Source organism: Rana temporaria, chromosome 2 (assembly GCF_905171775.1).
Source record: "Rana temporaria chromosome 2, aRanTem1.1, whole genome shotgun sequence".
Taxonomy (NCBI): domain Eukaryota; kingdom Metazoa; phylum Chordata; class Amphibia; order Anura; family Ranidae; genus Rana; species Rana temporaria.
In genome coordinates, this window is record NC_053490.1 from 327,806,969 (window position 1) to 327,821,319 (window position 14,351).

Sequence of the window (14,351 nt, forward strand, 5' to 3'; positions counted from 1 at the left end):
TAGATCCTTTTATGAATAGATATCTCCCCTCTGGGTCCATTTCTATAGCTTCTGGGATGAATTGTGTATTTCTATCAAACCCAATTGCAGTACCTTTTGATTTATTATTCGGGGAATAACTATGATACCAATTAGGGAAATCTTTTGATTTTAAACTCATCTTGGACGTCATTTTTAAATGGGTCTCTTGTAGAAACACTATATTGATCGAGAGTCTCCTCAATTCCTGCAGTATCTGATATCGCTTATTTGGGTTATTTAAACCCCGTACATTGTACGTGGCAATTTTTAGTGCTGCCATTTCTATATTTCTTTTCTTTACCTTTCCCCCATCAGACATCTGCTTGACATATGAGAGACTCCCGTTCAAATCTATGGCCTCCTGTATTAGCCGACCACTCCAAAAGAACAAAAGAACAAGAAACCCAAAGAACATACTTTTCAGAGACCACATACATAACATATACCCCCCCCCTCCCTCCTCCCCCCCCCGAACATATTGATCAACAATATTAAGACACCCTCGATCTGCGCCCATTCAAGCGGCTTGCCGAGCGGGCCTTCCTAGGGGCCCCTGCTCTGTACTTCCCCTCCCTCCCCCACGGGCCCGGCCGGACCCCTACAGCACTCAATTCATAACACCCTCCCCCGCCCCCCCCCCACTCCCCCCCCCCCAAAAAAAAAAAAGGGGGGGAGGAGAGCACAGGAGGGAGACGGGGGGGGAAATAACCAGAGGCGCATACACCCCAGAAACCCGTAAACACAGGAACCCTTAAACAGAGATGCCCTCGTCTACTGAGGCCTGAAAAAACCACAAGAGATATATGAAAACCTCAGTAAGGAAGAAAAAAAGAACAACAAAAAAAAAAAAAATGTCACACGGCGCCCCCCCCCCCCCCCGGAAAAAAAAAAAAAAAAAAAAAGGGGAGGGGGATAGTTCCTCAGGTTCCCTAATTATTCATAGTTCATAGTTCATACTATACTTTCTGGGAACTAAGCTCTATTCCAGTCTTGATCCTTCCACCTCTTCCACCCAGGGGGTCTTCTTTCCCAATTGTCAACCTTAATATGCTGTATACTTAATTTGCTGCAGAATTCCTCTACATCTTCAGGGAACCGAATATATGCCGACACCCCCTGATTCTTAACTGACAGGCATGCAGGAAATCCCCATCTATAAATAATATTTTTTTCCCGAAGCTGGCTCGTCACTGGTTTCAGCGCCCTTTTGCGTGCCAAAGTTTCTGGGGATAGGTCTGAGAATATCAGCAACGGTAACCCTTTATACTCCAATGGAACTGAGTTTCTTGTACTTTGGGACACTAACTCTTTCTGTTCAAAGTCCTGGAATCTTACAATAGTATCCCTTGGTACCTCCTTTGGGGCAGTATAAGACCTTTGTATTCGGTGAACCCTTACAAAATGCATCTGGGCAGTGGGGTCTCGATCGAGCGCTTTGTTGAATATCTCTCTCAATGTCTTGCCAAGCTCTCCATCCTTTACCTCTTCCGAAAGGCCCCTTACCCGCAAATTCTTCCTCCTGCTGCGGTTCTCTTGGTCTTCCAGTCTATATCGTGTATTTCTTATCTCTATCCAATCATTGTCTACACGGCCTCTCAGCTCGTTAATTGCATTTTTATGCTCTTCCAGTTGCTCCTCTATTCCTTCTACCCTCTGTAACACACACTGTATGTCTTTCCTGGTTGCCCCCATTTCCCCTTTAACTGTCCGTTCCAAACTTAGTATCATCTCCATCATGTCCGACATATCCTGCCTAGTGGGAGCTAGTGATCCTTCAGGGGGGCAGTCAGATTGTTGCTGCTTCTCTGGGGATTTTTGGTCCTTACTTGCCCCTTTAACTCCAGATGTTGTACCCTTTTTACTCTTATCCTTAATCATTCCCGAAGTCCCCTCCACAGCTTGATGTATTTCTGGGTCAACAGTTTTTTTTACCGGGGAGGTTGGAGTCCCCTTTTTTCTTGGGCTCTCTGTCTCCTGACCGGATCCATCAGCCACTAGGTAAGATGTTATTGTGTTGCCTTTACTCGCCTTCTTCACCATTATCCTTGTTTTAATGATTAGGGCAATTTAAACGGTTTAAACGATTGAATATCAATCAATTTATTCCAAAGAGATTCAGGGTATATGTGGCATACAGGGTATTTCCCCTGAGAGGGCTTCCTGGAATATTTACGGGTCCCTTTCTTTATACCTTACCCCCCTTTATTACAGGCATGCCTTTGCAAAAGGAGAGAAAAAAAAAAAAAAAAAAAGGGACAATAGGGGGCAGGACAATAAACAGAATAATAGGGAGCCCTGAAACGGATGTCCAAAAAAAAAAAAAAAAAAAAAAAAGAAAAAAGATTTTTTTTTTCTCTCTTCCTTCTTCTTGTTCACAATCTCTCTCCTCAATATTCATATAGAAAGCAGCCCCTTTCAACTTATTCAGCACACTCTGTTCACTGCTACTTCACGGATGCTTCGCTGTACTTACTATTACATTTTACAGCACACAGCAAGCATGAGAGGGCAGAGATAAAAAATCATGAAACAGTCTTACCAGCTTCTCACTGTTCACCTCTCACACTGTGTATTTTAAGGCTTCTGCTATTGCTGGTGGGATCCTTCAGGTGTCACTGCAGTGTCCTCTCATTTTTGGTGTCAGTTGTTAGACACCCCTCTGCAGTACTCTCCCCTCAAATGGCTCAGCCTGGGGTCCCCTGCTTCTGCTATGGGTCCTTCCCCTCAACTCTCCACTTGAACTGGCGTCTATTGCACCGCACAACGTGGCTCGGGCTCGGGAGACCCGGTCACCAGAGACGCCGCCGTGCCGCTCGGGGGGGAACCGGACCGCCGCCCCAGAGAATCCCAGTCTCTCTTCACTTCCACGGCACCCGGCTCAGCTCACAGCCGGTTCAGCCGGGACACTCCTAGGTCCTCCACAGCTCCGGGGTCCAGACGCCTGCAAGCTCCAGCATGGACACCGCACCACACAGCAGATCTCTTAGCCTCAGGTCAGTGCTATCATTGCGTCCTCTCCCTTAAACACCGCTCCATTAGCCCGGCCGGACTAGTCTCCACGTGGGGAGTTGGGAGAGCACAGAGCGCGCCGCTGTTCCTACGGCGCCATGTTAGATGACTCCGCCCCTCCCCGTGTGCCATCTTTTAAATGTGACCTTCCTTTGGCAACAAGTGGTTTGAGGAACTGGGAACACATGCTAACAGACTCATCAAAAAGAAGAAGAGACTGCTGCATGATTTGGGGCTCAGACTGCTTGGCTGATTTGCAAAGGGGTGAGGTGAAAGACTGATGGTGGACATCGGCTGCAGGCGCCAACTCTGAACTTTCAGCACAAGACTGGTTGGAAAACAATGTGAAGGAACTGGAGGCACTGTCAGCAACCCAATCTACTACCGCCTGTTCTGCTCCTGGCCTCAGCATTCGTAGAGCTGGATTAGGCCCGACCAAATACCGCTGCAGGATCTGTTGGCTACTCGCACCTGAGAAAGGTGTTTCACTTGTGCGTGTAGCTGGCACATATCGACCACGTCCTCTCCCTGTAACAGGAGCTCCACCAGCAGCACCACGTCCCTTATTTGATGTTTTCCTCATATTTCTCAAAATATGGATCTTGCCCTAAATGGGTGATTTTTAAATACAACAATAGTGTAATATGGTGAAATAGGCAGAGATTCACCTATATATTTCTCTACCTATAGCAAGAAGCAGGAACCTACCCCTAAACAATGTACTGCACAGACAGTATATCACAGGGGACAGGTGGAGTGCTGGTGAAATAGGCAGAAATTCACCTATATATTTCTCTACCTATAGCAAGAAGCAGGAACCTAGCCCTAAACAATGTACTGCACAGACAGTATATCACAGGGGACATGTAGAGTGCTGGTGAAATTACCAGAGATTCACCTATATATTTCTCTACCTATAGCAAGAAGCAGGAACCTATTCCTAAACAATGTACTGCACAGACAGTATATCACAGGGGACAGGTAGAGTGCTGGTGAAATAGGCAGAGATTCACCTATATATTTCTCTACCTATAGCAAGAAGCAGGAACCTAGCCCTAAACAATGTACTGCACAGACAGTATATCACAAGGGACATGTGGAGTGCTGGTGAAATAGGCAGAGATTCACCTATATATTTCTCTACCTATAGCAAGAAGCAGGAACCTAGCCCTAAACAATGTATTGCACAGACAGTATATCACAGGGGACAGGTGGAGTGCTGGTGAAATATGCAGAGAGGCACCTATAGATTGCTGTCCCTATAGCAAATAGCTGGAACCTCTCCCTCAACTATGTACTGGACACACACAGTATATCACAGGTGGTGGCAGGTGCAGTGCTGGTGAAATATACAGAGAGTCACCTATAGACTGCTGTCCCTATAGGAAACAGCTGGAACTTCTCCCTCAACTATGTACTGGACACACACAGTATATCACAGGTGGTGGCAGGTGCAGTGCTGTTGAAATATACAGAGAGTCACCTATAGATTGCTGTCCCTATAGGAAATAGCTGGAACCTCTCCCTCAACTATGTACTGGACACACACAGTATATCACAGGTGCACAGGTGGTGACAGGTGCAGTGCTGTTGAAATATACAGAGAGTCACCTATAGATTGCTGTCCCTATAGGAAATAGCTGGAACCTCTCCCTCAACTATGTACTGGACACACACAGTATATCACAGGTGGTGACAGGTGCAGTGCTGTTGAAATATACAGAGAGTCACCTATAGATTGCTGTCCCTATAGGAAATATCTGGAACCTCTCCCTCAACTATGTACTGGACACACACAGTATATCACAGGTGGTGACAGGTGCAGTGCTGTTGAAATATACAGAGAGTCACCTATAGATTGTTGTCCCTATAGGAAATAGCTGGAACCTCTCCCTCAACTATGTACTGGACACACACAGTATATCACAGGTGGTGACAGGTGCAGTGCTGTTGAAATATACAGAGAGTCACCTATAGATTGCTGTCCCTATAGGAAATAGCTGGAACCTCTCCCTCAACTATGTACTGGACACACACAGTATATCACAGGTGGTGGCAGGTGCAGTGCTGTTGAAATATACAGAGTCACCTATAGATTGCTGTCACTGCTCAGTCTTGCCCTGGATTGTAGATTTCACAACTGAAACCATGTTTATTTCTGACCATGCCCCTTTCACACTTTCTCTCACCTTGGGAGCCATGGTTTGAAAGGTTGTTCAATGACGATTGAAAGAGAGCCTGATACAAGAGCACCAAATAAGTGGGAAATTGAGTGAGACCTTACCGATTACTACGATTTCCCACTTTTCTCTTATGATAGTCTGGGAAGCATATAAATGGGTAATTTATGACTATCTTATACAGATCATCTGCATATGAAAAAAGAAGATAGCTACTACTGTCTTTTCTTTTAGCCCAAATCAGCTCCTTGCTGCAAAAATTACTTGCTGCAGTTATGACCGCAGACCTGAAACTTCTGGACCATAGACTGAACTCAAAACAAAACTCCTGTACTCTGGAAGATTATTTTTTATAGATTTGGAGGCACTTCTTTCTCCATCGCTTAGAAAAAAAATTCTTCACTCCTGCATTCCCCACATAATTCTCCCCCAGCGTAAAAAAGTACACAAATCAGCAGACATTGCTAACTGCTTTAGAGGCCTACATGATAACCTATATAATATTTTTAGACAGGAGAAACAGACGAGAATGTAAGGAGAGAAGTTATAGATAAGTACTTATCTAATTTGGGCCTGCCTCAACTATCTTAACAAGCAAGGGACTCCCTCAACTCCTCTATCACTGAAACCAAAATAACAGAGGCCCTTAAGTCTATGCAAATGGGTAAAACCTTATGCCCTAAAGATCTGCCCCCTTTTATCATCATATGTTATTTTCTATTTTATTGTCCAGATTCATTACAGCCTACAATTCACTTTTGGAGGGACATCCTCTACCCACCCACCCTAAGGATTTACAGTATATCACCTTGCTTTCAAAGGAAGATTACGATGTATCTTGCTGTGAAGATTATAACCATATTTTCCTCCTAAATATTGATCTGGAATTGTTCACAAAAATTCTGGCTAATTGTCTCCTGCCCCATATCACTGCTATTTTACGCCATGACCAGATGGGCTTTATGCCCATACAGGAGGCCAGAGATAATGCATTTTTTTTATCAAAAAGGTTTTTATTGCCAAAAGATAGACAACCAACAAGAAAATAAAATAAACATTACAATACAATCCAGTTAAACTTGTTGTAATCAGACTCATTACATTGTCATGCATTTCTTATCAGAAGAGAAAAGAAAGCAGAATAAAGTCACATAGGTGCTTAGCCTTCATTATACACCTTCAGTCATGAGATGCTGCAATTAGAGCAAGTGTACAGATGCTACATCACACCGCGTAAATATGAGACGTGCTGATACCCTCCTTACAGTCAGTGCCCATTTGAATCTTTGGCCTCACAGACATTGCAAAAGTCTCATCTTTACAAGCTCGTTCAGACTCAGTCCTGGGGGATCAAACCAGGGGGCCCACAGTTTTTATATTTGCCAGGCCTCCCCTATGCTGATATATTCATATATCTTTAAAGGAGGAGGGTATTCCCCATGTGTTGTATACAAGATTTGATTAATGGTGAGACGACTGATTTCCAACCCATAAGGATAATTTTCCCAGCTTAAAATAAGGCCGGGAACACCCCCTCCAGAGCACCAAGTATACACCATGTTGGGTCTAGGGGGATAGATGTCTTAAAAACATGAATGAGTGTGTTGAGAACCCCAGTCCAATATCTATGGAGCTTGGGGCAGGGCCAGAGGAGATGAATGAGGTTACCGGGTACTCGTTTACATTTACTACAAAGCGAGTCAGATAGTCTACCCATGTTGTGCAGTTTTACAGCTGTATAATGTGCCCTGTACACAATATAAAATTGGGATCCTTTTTGCGAAACATTTAGTGAGCATATTGTAACAGACTGGAGGACATCCTCCCACTGGTCGCCTGATACAGGTCCTAGGTCTTCCTCCCACTGCGAAAATGCTCTTATGTGATAGCCATCCAGGAATGCCATTAAAAGCATATGGTAGCATTGTGAAATAAAGCCTTTAGTCTCCGTGGCCATTTGAAGCAGGTTGGTGCTTGAGCCTATTTTACTAACAACTCTAACAGCATTTTGTAGTTCCAAATAATATCAATAGTGGGGGAAGAGGGCGCTAGTGAGAAAATTGTACCTAAATTGGGGCGCCCTCAGACCGAGGGTCCCAATGGTATATGTGGGAAATTAGAAAAAATATATTGTTAAACACTCTAGTGACTATACAATTCATACATATGTTGTATCTCAGCTAAATTGTGTACAATACCAGATCATACAACAACTATACTAAATGCAACACAGTCGCTGGTGCAACCAGTGAAAAGTGCATAAACACTTATGCGATAGTGCGTCTCATAGGTGATAGCTCAAAAACGTAAGTAACAGAAATAAACAGAAAAAAACAGTCCTCACAGACCAAGAACTAGAAGTGTTACAGAAAGGTCTAAAGTTCGCCCCCAGTAAAGAATTGGACACATGGAGCTGTTTATCGATGTGGAAAAACATATTCGTAAGCTCAACATCAAAAAACATTTTGCAAATCAAAATATATTAGAAGTAGAGAAACCTCCGGAACCATATGTACATAGTGGACTGAGAAATCAATCAGTGTTTAATCCCCAAAAAGGAAATAACCATCATATCGAAGTGTTCTGCAAGATTGTGCAAGATGAAATTAGGGAATTACCTATTTCAACAACAAGCAGGAATGTGAACCTTAAAAAAGGTATAAAATCCTTGGAAAAAAACAAGCAAATTGTGGTGAGACCTGCGGACAAGGGAGGAGGACTGGTCATCCTTGATCGCAAGTACTACTATAGTGAGATGCAATCACAATTGGAAGATACGAAAACATATAAATGCATGAAAGGAGATCCAACCCCAAGACTTAAGGAGGAACTCTCCGCTTGGGTTAATAAAGGACTTACCAAAGAAATACTTACATCGCAAGAAGCAAAGTATTTAGTTCCTCATGCACCTCGAGTACCAGTACTATACACGGTACCCAAAATTCACAAGAACCTAGAGAAACCCCCCGGAAGACCCATTATAAGTGGGATCGGGTCACTATTCTCTAGACTAGGAGAGTATCTAGATACTTTCTTAAAACCGCTAGTACGAATGAGCCCCTCGTACCTTAAAGACAGTCGAGATCTGATAGTGAACATCCAAAAGGTAGAAATCCAAGAATCGACCATTATGGCTACAGTAGACATTGAGTCCCTTTATACAAACATCCAACATCAAGATGCCATTGAAGCACTCAGATGGGCCTTAAATGATAATGGGAAACTGAAATTAGATCAAATTAATTATATCTTACAAGGTTTGGAGCTAGCCATGATGAATAACCATTTTTGGGCCAACGAACACTATTATACTCAAGTGGGCGGAGTAGCCATGGGTGCTCGCTATGCACCTAGCGTAGCCAATATTGTCCTGAACAAATGGAAATATGAGAACATTTTCCACCAGAGACACAAGGCACTCAAATTCTACAAAAGGTACATAGATGACATGGTCATCTTTTGGGAGGGCTCTGAGTTAAACCTACGTCAATATGTCATCTATATGAACCAAAACAGATATGGGCTCAAATTTGCAGCTGAAATCAGCGATTCGTCAATCAACTATCTCTTGATCTAACCATCAAGAAAAGGGGAAATAGTTTAGAGACCCTTACATATTTTAAACCAACAGATCGCAATGGTTTCGTACCAACATCAAGCTGCCACCACCCACGATGGCTAGGAGCTATCCCCAAAGGCCAATATATGAGACTCAAAAGAAACTGCACCACGGATCAAGACTATCAAGTACAAGGAGAACAACTTATGGCCAAATTTATAGAAAAAGGCTACACTAAGAAAACATTAAAGAAAGTTCAAAAACAAGTCTCCCAGATAGAGAGACAGTCTCTTCTGCAAACTAAAGAAAAAAAGAAAGAACACAGAGAAGTGGCACTCATTTCAGGGTACAATAAACAGTATAGACAAGTCGAAAATATATACGAAAAATACTGGTCCATCTTGTTAAAAGATCAAGATCTCCAAGGTTGCATCTCTGATACTCCAAAATTTATTTATCGGAGAGCCCCAGGTTTGAGAAACAAAGTGGCATGTAATGTGCCCGATCCGCCTAAAAAAACACTAACATTTCTTGATATACCAGGGTTCCATTATTGCACCAGATGTAAGGCCTGCAAAACGACACGGAAAGCCAGTGCCCCAAGAAAACGTACACAATTCAAATCGCATGTGACAGGGGAAAATTTCAAAATCAAACCCCTCATAACATGCGACTCAGACCATGTAACTTATGTGGTTGAATGTCCTTGCCCACTGCAATATGTGGGGAGAACGACACGCAAATTGCGAACACGAATTAATGAGCACTTAGCCAATATTCGCAACGATGTCCCAAACCACAGTGTGTCAAGGCATTTCACCAGTCACCACAATAGTGATTCCACTTTATGTACTTTTTATGGTATCAACAAAGTATCCAAACATTGGAGGGGAACACATATCACCCGGAGCATATCCCAAAACGAAACCATGTGGATACACAGAATGAAGACCATGCACAGGGTTGAATATCGAATTGGATCTGAATTGCTTTTTAGCAAATGATTGACGGTAATTTTTTACCAATCTATGACCTTATAGTTTTAGATCCAGTTCCCATATTCATATAAAAATTCAAGTAATGTCCGAATTTTGGGGACCCCATTGACAAATCCCTAAATAGGGAGACCTACATTTTACATTTGTAGGATCACCTTTTCACTTTAGGATGGTTAATCTAGACCCAAAACGTATAAATAATTTTTCAATTCTTCCAGAACAATTTATCTTTAATCCACAAGATGGCAGTAATATCTCCAATGTCAAGTAACTTTCATAATGAATTCCTTTTCTTTTTCTTTTTTAATTGTCCAGAAACATCATACACACTATATATTGAATTTAATTCTAAACATTGGCTAGATGTAGAGATATAAAGATTTTATATTATGCTAGATGTACAAATTATTAATTTATCTAATATGGCCAGCAATACAACACATGAACTTTACACAGTGTGTGAATATTAATCTATCAGGCTGGTTAAATCTAGGGACTGCAATATATTTTTAAATATTTTTAAATATTGTAAGTATTCTGATGTGCGCTGGAGTGGTGTAACTAATTGAGCCACTAGATGTGAGGCTTACTGCGCGCCAGTAGGAATGCATGCGTCACCAGTACACGCCCACTACTAGTTCGGATTGGCTCTCCTCTGCCTACAAAAAACAGAATCCCCGGCGGTCAGACACGCCCCCCTGATGACGTGGTAATTCCACGAAACAATTGTAGGAGGCTAGTCTGACATCCTAGCATACCAGCTGATCCCGTGCGGCTACTGCACAACAACCAACGCGCCTTCTCTACGCAGCAACCCACGAGTACAAGTCGGGGTCCTGTTATAGACGCATGCAGTCCTAGTGCCGGGCAGGCACCCTCCAAGTAAGGGGCCAATCAGCGTTTTTTATCTATGTGTTTTTATAATAAAAGTTAATGCACTGTTAATAGCTCCTTTTCTGTTGATATTTTTTGGATGGATTCCTGGTTACTACTGGCATAAGATCTGCAGTCTGAACGGTGGTGAACAGTGTGCAGGCAAGTCACCTATAGATTGCTGTCCCTATAGGAAATAGCTGTAACCTCTCCCTCAACTATGTACTGGACACACACAGTATATCACAGGTGCACAGGTGGTGACAGGTGCAGTGCTGTTGAAATATACAGAGTCACCTATAGATTGCTGTCCCTATAGGAAATAGCTGGAACCTCTCCCTCAACTATGTACTGGACACACACAGTATATCACAGGTGGACAGGTGGTGACAGGTGCAGTGCTGTTGAAATATACAGTCACCTATAGATTGCTGTCCCTATAGGAAATATCTGGAACCTCTCCCTCAACTATGTACTGGACACACACAGTATATCTCAGGTGCACAGGTGGTGACAGGTGCAGTGCTGTTGAAATTTACAGAGTCACCTATAGATTGCTGTCCCTATAGCTGAACAAAATTCCTAAACTATATGAAGCAGATGTCACAGAAATAAAGAGTGCTTGTTTAGATTTCTGAAGCAGGATACACCTCTCTGACACTGTCCCTCAATAAACAGCAACCTGTCCCTATAGCAAATAGCTGAACAAAATTCCTAAACTATATGAAGCAGATGTCACAGAAATAATGAGTGCTTGTTTAGATTTCTGAAGCAGGATACACCTCTCTGACACTGTCCCTCAATAAACAGCAACCTGTCCCTAAAGCAAATAGCTGAACAAAATTCCTAAACTATATGAAGCAGATGTCACAGAAATAAAGAGTGCTTGTTTAGATTTCTGAAGCAGGATACACCTCTCTGACACTGTCCCTCAATAAACAACAACCTGTCCCTATAGCAAATAGCTGAACAAAATTCCTAAACTATATGAAGCAGATGTCACAGAAATAAAGAGTGCTTGTTTAGATTTCTGAAGCAGGATACACCTCTCTGACACTGTCCCTCAATAAACAGCAACCTGTCCCTAAAGCAAATAGCTGAACAAAATTCCTAAACTATATGAAGCAGATGTCACAGAAATAAAGAGTGCTTGTTTAGATTTCTGAAGCAGGATACACCTCTCTGACACTGTCCCTCAATAAACAGCAACCTGTCCCTATAGCAAATAGCTGAACAAAATTCCTAAACTATATGAAGCAGATGTCACAGAAATAAAGAGTGCTTGTTTAGATTTCTGAAGCAGGATACACCTCTCTGACACTGTCCCTCAATAAACAGGAGCCTGTCCCTACCATAGCTACAGCAGAGTGACGAGCCATAAACCATAAGATGATGCAGATCTCACAGAAATAAAGAGTGCTTGTGTAGATTTCTGAAGCAGGATACACCTCTCTGACACTGTCCCTTAACCAGCAGCAGCCTCTCCCTACACTAGCTAATGCAGAGTGACGACCTGTGCTGTGTGCCTCTATCTAATATAGAGGCTGGTCACATGCTGGGTCACATGCTGCACTGGCCAATCACAGCCATGCCATTAGTAGGCATGGCTGTGATGGCTTCCTAGTAACTCTAGTATAACAAATGCTGATTGGCTGCCGTGCAGCGCGCCATAAAATAGCCGAACTCCGAACCCGAACCCGAACTTTTTCCAATTATTCGGGTTCAGGAGAAAAAAAAACCCAAAGTCCGTACCGAACCCGAACTTTATAGTTCGGGTTCGCTCAACCCTATTCATAACTAATATCCTCCAAATCCTTCATTAGCTTTGTTGCCCTTCTTTGCACCCATTCAATTTTCAGTACATCCTTCCTGAGGACTGGTGCCTAGAACTGGACAGCAAACTCCAGGTGAGGCCGGACCAAAGTCTTGTAGAGTTGGAGAATTATTAGACATATGCAATTCGTTTAGTTCAAATTTGTTTTTTACCAAATTTTGACAAATTAGTTCATTCCGAAATTTCCGAATTTCCAAATTTTTTCATTTCCAAATTTTAGGATTTTCGAATTTATGAAATGTTGAATTTCTGAATTTTCGAAAATTGAACATTCTAAAATTCTAAATTCAGGAATTTAAAAAGCGTAAATTGGAAATTTTAAAGATTCTAACCCCCAAATTTTAGGAAATTCGATAATTTGAATTCTGGAAATTCGGAAATCCCAAATTTCTGAAACCTCGAAATTCCAAATTTCGGAAATTTGGATATTCGAAAAGCGGAAATTTAGAAATTAGAAATTTTCGGAAATTCTAAATTTCAGAAATTCTAAATTTCAGAAATTCTAAATTTCAGAAATTCTAAATTTCGGAAATTCTAAATTTCGGAAATTCTAAATTTTCGGAAATCAGAAAATCGGAAATTCGAAAAGTGTTAATTTGAATCCGAAAATTTGAAGTTAGGAAATTAGAAAATCGAGATTTGAAAATTCTAAATTTGAAAATTCTAAATTTGAAAATTCTAAATTTGAAAAATCTAAATTTGAAAATTCTAAATATGAAAATTCTAAATTTGAAAATGAAAAAATCTGAATATTTGGAAATTAGAAAATCCAAAATTAGAAAATCGGAATTTCGAAAATGTGAAAAATCTAAATTCGAAAATTCGAAGATTTTTCAGATTCCGAATTTTTTGAATTTCCTCATTCTGAATTTTCGAATTTACAAATTTCTGAATTCCGAATTTAAAAAAAAAAGAATGAAAAGAAAACAAAAATGAACAATTTTTTCAGCTGTGCACATGTCTAAGAATCTTTATCTCTGGAGTTAATCCCCTTTTTAATGCATGCCAATATTCTGTTTGCTTTGTTAGCAGCAGCTTGGCATTGCATGCCACTGCTGAGCCTATCATCTACTAGGACCACCAGGTCCTTTTCCATCCTAGATTTACCCAGAGGTTCACCCCCTAGTGAGTAGATTGCATTCATATTTTTGCCATGCAAAAGCATTATTTTACATTTTTTTATATTAAATCTCATTTGCAGTGTAGTTGCCCACCCCATTAATTTGTTCAGATCTTCTTGCAAGGTTTCCACATCCTGCAGAGAAGTTATTGCCCTGCTTAGCTTAGTGTCGTCCGCAAATACAGAGATTGAACTGTTTTCCCCATCCTCCAGGTCCTTTATGAACAAATTAAACAGGATTGGTCCCAGCACAGAACCCTGGGGGACCCCACTTCCCACCCCTGACCATTCTGAGTATTCCCTATTTATCACCACCCTCTGAACTCACCCTTGTAGCCAGTTTTCAATCCATGTACTCACTCTATGGTCCATGCCAACAGACCTTACTTTGTACACTAAATGTTTATGGTGAACTGTGTCAAATGCTTTTGCAAAATTCAGATACACCATATCTACAGTCCTTCCTTTATCTAGATGGCAGCTGACCTCCTTATAGAAGGTTAATAACGATTCTTCATGAATCTATGCTGATTACTGCTAATATTACTGTTTTCCTTACTAAAATCTTGTTTATAGTCCCTTATCATCCCCTGCAAGAGCTTGCATACTATTGATGTTAGACTAACTGGTCTGTAATTCCAAGGGATTTATTTTGGCCCTATTTTAAATATTGGTGCTACATTGGCTTTTCTCCAATCAGCTGGTACCAATCCAGTCAGTAGACGGTCAGTAAAAAATAGGAACAATGGTCTGGCAA